Raw genomic sequence first — 6,985 nt, forward strand, 5'->3', positions numbered from 1 at the left:
ACATGAGATGTAATATATTGTTGCAAGGCTATTGTCCATGCACATATTGCGACGCCACTTCTCGCAAACTGGCAGCAATTGCGAAGAAGACGACGATATAAACCTTGACTGGAATATTGGCCAGGAAGACGACCTGAAAGAAAATTTAAAACCGTCTGWGCAACTYGCCGTGGAACAAATATGTATTCCAGATGAGCACTTTGCTGAGACTGAAAAAATAGCCGAGATACAGGTTCGTCGCTACTACACTGGATATGCCATATATCAGAAAGTTTTCTCCAAACTAAAATGCGAAAAATGTACGTATTTAATGATAAAGATTGATAGCACTTTGGAAGCCTCATCGGAAGCCCTTATAAGGTCTCAAAATTATAAAAGCACAGATGACCTAAGACTAGTTAATCCCGATGATAGAGTCTTCGAAATAAGCGGCTTCAAATGAGCTGTTATAAAGAGCTCTTTTTAAAATATTCAATCAGAGTGGGTATAAAATCGATGATTTTAGCCCAGATTACTGCAGTTACCAAAGAGAAATACCCAGAGTGGTACAGCGAGGCTGGAGATTGCCTTGAAAATAGAACATAGGCATCAATTTTTAGATTTTCTCATAACAGTTTTATTGTATAAAAATGCGATATGGCTGGCACCAACAGGAAGAGCTTTATAAAAATGAAGTTAGGGCAAGATATTATAACAAAAGAGAAAAACTAAAGAAACTGGTAACATAAGTAGATTGAAGGCCATATTTAATTTTTCTAGCAACTTCCGTGTTATAAAAGGTAAAGAAAATATATGAAATGAAATTACATTATTCAAATTACTAAAACGCATTTCTTTCTTCTTATTTCTCTCATTTCAGATTCTTCAAAAACTAATAATGTTCTTTTTATTTCTTTCAGGGAAGAATTAAGTTGTAAATAGTTCGCAGTAGTAGTAGTTTTAGTATTACTTATTGTTAGTTAGTTTTAGTATTTATTAATTTAGTAAGTAGTATATACACGTGAGCCAAGCTTTGAAAAAAACTGGTGAAAAATACCTAATCCTTACTGATTAGGTTGTGTGAGAATTTGTGGTTGTAGGTAGACAAATTYTGAAAATCGTGTTTTATTAAAATTATATTCTCTTATGTATTTGTACATATATTTCTAATAAAATGAATTTTCTTTTTATTTTTCCTTGCAGTTTATTAATTAATTGAAATAAATTTACATGACTTTTCATTTTTATTTAATTTTCAATAAAATTTTAAAAATTAATTGCCCTCATAGTCTATTTTACTTTATCATGCATTTCAGTATAGAAATTTGACCGACGTAGAAGCAAAATGCGAAAGAATCATATATATATTATGTCGTTTGCACATTTGTCTGTATGTTTGCGAAAGCAAATGTTCTACAAAAGCATATTTCTATACTCAAACAAAATTATGTGAACCATCGTATATTTCTATCATGCATAAAGGAAAGGAATGACGTGCTTATATGAGCACATTTCAGTACATTTGGCACATTTTCTTTTTGTAATATTTAACATAATTATAACTTTTTTTAAATAATTTAAAAATTAAAAAATAAAATCAAATTATTTTTTATTTAATTTTTCACGATTTTGTAAAAAAATTAACATTTTTACCATTTATCTGAAAAAAATGGTTCATATGATACAAAATAATCATGCATACGTGACGCAGAGAATGCTTCTTTGCTTTGTATATTTTTCTTCAAAGCATTTCTCTTTATTCATTCTCGCATGAATTCAGTCGTTTTACATATATTTTTGCCAGAGAACGTGCTCAATTCTGCTAAATAGCASCGAGAATGGTGAATTCCCTATCACAATCTTATAAGTTCTGTTAGCYGTCCAATCGAACATCATACAGATTTCGATTTGCACCTTCTCTATACTTTACGTTCTCTGTCTGAGCATAATTTTCATTGGATGCTCAGCTCTGCTCACGCTCCACTGTTAAGATTTCTCCTTCTTAGCTAGCTGTGGTGAAACGCACTCATCGCATTTTGTTAGCTTTTGACAGTTTACACGCCTGTCCGTTGTTGGACCTTCTCTATAAATATACGTTCTCTGTTATACGTTCTCTGACAATTGTCACAAAATGTCAAAGTTGATACAAAGCAAATTGAAACAAAGCAGTAGGGTTGCATTGTTGATATTGTATAAATTCGGTATCGGTATCCCAATGATGCAGATAAAGTTTGGTTTGTATGAGAATGCGGGCCAACGTGCCAAAGTAAAAAAACCACACTCGACAAAACGACACCGTAAATTGAGACTCCAATTTGCAAAAAAAATATAAAACTTACACCCAAAATGACTGGATGCGAGTCATATGGCCCAACGAGACAAAAATAAACCGTCTGGGAAAAGATGGGCGTCAATGGATTTGGAGGAAACCTCGAGAACTTTTGACTAGCCGTATTGTTCAACCAACGGTCAAATTTGTGTAATGTAATGATGTGAGGGTGTATCAGGGTGGACGGAATAGGAGAGTGCGTAAAAGTTGCCGGACGAATGGATGCCAACCAATATGTCCTTCAACAAGGTTTATGCAAGAGTATCGAACTATGGGGCAAGAATGTGTTGCACGTCATCTTCCAGCAGGATGATGATCCGAAACACACTTCTCGTGTAGCTAAAGCTTGATTTCAAAATAACGGTTTTGAAGTACTCGACTGGCCCCCTTAATCGCCAGACCTCAACCCAATCAAAAATAAAAAATAAAATGTTGTGTCTCTTGTTGAACCCCCAAAGGTGATCTTGTCACCGATGCCCAGATCATACTTAAATTATGGAGGGTACTCTTCTCCAGCCTGCTGAGTGGCAGTGAACGCACAACGCCAGGAGAAGGCGAACCCGATTCCCCAATCGAGGACGATGGAGCAGACGTTCCATTGCCCGATCATGAAGAAGTTCGAATAGCAATTATCCGCCTGAAGAATAACAAAGCATCAGCTTCTTTGTAAAATATGATAGGATGACAGCATGCCCAACGATTAGAATTTAAGTTTGGTATGTCCAATCCATGAAAAGGAGACCCCATAACCCGCGCCAGCTACCGTGGGATAAGCCCACGGATACACGCATATAAGGTTGTATCGAGCGTATTGTGAGAAAGATTAAAGCCCACCGTCAACAAACTGATTTGACCTTATCAGTGTGGCTTTAGACCTGGAAAATCAACAACCGACCAGATATTCACCAAGCGCCAAATTTTGGAAAAGACTCGTGAAAGGAGAATCGACACACACCACCTCTTCGTCGATTTCAAAGCTTCTTTCGACAGCACGAAAAGGAGCTGCCTTTATGCCGCGATATCTGAATTTGGTATCCCCGCAAGACTAATACGGCTATGTAAACTGACGTTGAGCAACACCAAAACCTCCGTCAGAATCGGGAAGGACCTCCCCGAGCGATACCAAACAGGGTTTCAGACAAGGCGACTCTCTATCGTGCGACTTCGTCAACCTGCTGCTGGAGAAAATAATTGAAGCTTGATATCATCGGCCTCAACACCCGTGCCGTTAGTTCTGCTTCCTCCAGACTGGGCAAGGAAACAAAGCAAAGGGGTCTGGCAGTGAACGAGGGCAAGACGTAATATCTCCTGTCATCGAACAAACAGTCGTCGCACTCGCGGCTTGGCTCTCACGTCACTGTAGACAGTCACAACTTTGAAGTTGTAAATAGTTTCGTATATTTCGAAACCAGTGTAAACACCACCAACAATGTCAGCCTGGAAATTCAATGCTGGATAACTCTTGCCAACAGGTGATACTTCGGACTGAGTATTCAATGGAGAAGTAAAGTCCTTTCTCGGCGAACAAAAACCAAACTCTATAAGTCACTCATAATTCCCGTCCTGCTATATGGTGCAGAGGCTTGGACAATGACAACAACTGATGAGTTGACGTTGAGAGCTTCTGAGAGAAAAGTTCTGCGAAAAATTGGAACGATGCGTTGAATGAGATATTGACATAGTTCAACGAATTAAAAGACAACGGCTACGCTGACTAGGTCAAGTTGTCCGAATTGACGAAAACACTTCAGTTCTGAAAGTATTCGACGCTGTATCCACCGGTGGAAGCAGAAGTGAGGAAGACCTCCACTTTCTGAGATTACCCCTCGCGATCCAAAAGGTTGGAAGAGCTGTGGATCGAGCTTGCCCAGAAGCTAAACGCTTTAAAAGGTCCATCGTCTTCGCCCACCAAACGGAATGAGGTAAATCTTTACATATATGTACATATACATACATATTTATATACATGTACGTCTGTTTGTATATATACAAACTAGTCCCTCAGTTTTTAAGATATCATTTTAAAATTTTGCAAGCATCATTTTTCTCTTCAAGAAGCTGCTCATTTGACGGAACTGCCGATATCGGACCACTATAACATATAGCTGCCATACAAATTGCACAATGGGAATCAAGTTCTTGTATGGAAAACTTTCACATTTCACGATGTATTTTCACAAAAGTTGGCACAGGTTATTCTCTAAAGCAACAATGTAATCTCCGAAGAGATTATTTACATCGGTTAACTAAGTTCTTGTATGCAAAAGATTATTTATGGAGTATTTTCTAAGGCAACAATATAATCTCCGAACAAATTTTTCGAATCGGTTAACTATAGCATATAGCTGCCATACAAACTGAACGATCGGAATCAAATGCTTGCATGGGAAACTTCCTTAATCGACGTGGTATCTTCACGAAATTTGGTACGAGTTATTGTTTATAGAAATAATGTTATATCGAAAGAAATTGTTCAGATCGGCTTACTATAGCATATATCTGCCATACAAACCGGACGATCGGAATCAAGGGCTGGTATGGAAAACTTTCGAATTTGACCTGGTATCTTCACGAAATTTGACATGGATTACTGCTTAAGTTATCAATATAATCTCCTAAAATTGTTCAGAGCGAATTGCTATAGGATATAGCTTCCATATAAACTGAACACATAGTTACTAACAGAAATGCACATGTGAAGGGTATTTAGCTTCGGTGCAACTGAAGTTAACTTTTTTTCTTTTTTCAATTGTAATTAATATCTGGTTTATTTTAGGGGGTTTAAATGCGAAAGTGGACAGGATAATGATACGTGGAGGACCTATGCAAGAATGTGAATCGTCCGAGTTGGAAGAACAGGCAATGGAAACATTAGGGAGAAGCGTGATTGATGGACTGCCTGATGTAGCAACTATTGGAGTAGAGGTATGATTAAATAAAGATTGTCATGTAATATCTTTACACATCTATTTTTTATAGTAAATAAAATGGAGTGGTATTTTCTTTCTACATTTAGAACGACATTATAATCCATATAGATCCACAGAGTCCCTCAGTAAGCGAGATGCTATCAACTTCTCGTGGTCGAAAGTAGACGTCACAAGAAATGTTTGCTGACATGATGGCTTCGATGAAGAGGAGGAGCGCTGAAGAGGCAAAATTTAGGGAGACATCATTACAATGCTTCCAAAATGTTGCCGAGTCATTAAACAAATTAAATATTTATATAGTATGTTTAAGTAGCTCTGATTTCTTGTGTACATATGTATTTATTATAAAATGAAGTCTGAATAAATGAATCAATGATTTTTTTATGAAAATATAAATGGAAGATTTATTTGTAAAGATATTTACTGGCAAAGATTGTGTGAGAGAAGTTAAGCAGTTATGTATGTCGTGCATTTATTCCTGCAGTGTAATATTGATTTTGTAGAGCTATCATCTAAGGAAGCTATCATCTAAGAAAAGTTTTCAATTTGGATTTCATCGAAGTCACAAATACCATGTTTTTGCAAAATTTTGTGCAAAATTGCGCAATTATAAACTAAGAATGCGGCGTTTGAGGGTGTATACCTCAGTACCCGCTCTTTAGATAAGCACCGGAAACGAGACTTTAAAACAAAAAGGCTCTTTCAATTATGTTCCTGGTACAAATGGGTTTGGTAAAGGAGTTAAAAGCCATGGCTTCAGTGGATATCCTTAGTCATCTAGAAGCCATTTAAATGATCCAGAAAAATTATAATATATAATTTTATTCTGACCGGAGATGTTCTCCGAAGCGTTTTTAGAAGCGAAAAAGGTTAGGGATGCGTAATTTTAAATTAAACTCCAATTACCTGTCGCGATAAGATTTGTAAATTACTCCGGTAAAGAAACAGCGTGAGTTCGGTTCAACGGTTCACAAAAGAGAGCTATTTATTCCGTTTAATGGAATCGTTTAGCCTAAATCTTAAACTAACAGCTTGTATAATATTTGAATAAAACACGAGGAACTGCAATTGATGTGACCTATCGTCRCAACTTTATTTTTAGCACTGATCCAAATCCGCAAAGAGCGGCAATTATATGCCTGYTTGTGCAGTAGGCACATGTTCAAAAATGCAATGGTAATAACTGCACATCAWTAGGTAATACGCTTTGTGTAGGTGCGAAGAGATGCGCTTATACTTAATATGTAGATATGTATGTTAACTAATTAGGATCTATTCCCGAAGAGCATATGCTAGCGGTGTGCATATATACAGTAGGCAGCAGTCAGCGTCGCTAACATATGTATGTACATGCTAGGCAGTCAAAGAACAAATGAAAGAAGAAATAACGCTACAATCAGGCGATATTTATCCCATAGGCGTAGCGTATGCCAACTTAGATGGGGGATTATACCCTATACGATATTTCAATCTCGAACACAGCTTAATCTAGTGGTGATGTAAGTATGTGTTACAAAAGGGGTAAGTAATTATTTTTCGTTAAACATTGTACTATCTTATGATAAAATAAGTATTAAGGCAAGTAATTGATTAGTATTATGAATACATTATTAAGGTAAGTGTTTATGTAATAGAGTTTCTTAATTTTATTTTTAATAATTCAATTTTCAATATTTTACAATTCATTTAATTATTATTGTTTTAGGGATAAATATGTCGCTTGAGACAGCAAACAAGTTGACATCTC

The sequence above is a fragment of the Bactrocera latifrons genome, unplaced genomic scaffold, assembly GCF_001853355.1.
Source record: "Bactrocera latifrons isolate USDA-ARS-PBARC rearing strain unplaced genomic scaffold, ASM185335v1 scaffold_84, whole genome shotgun sequence".
NCBI classification, from domain to species: domain Eukaryota; kingdom Metazoa; phylum Arthropoda; class Insecta; order Diptera; family Tephritidae; genus Bactrocera; species Bactrocera latifrons.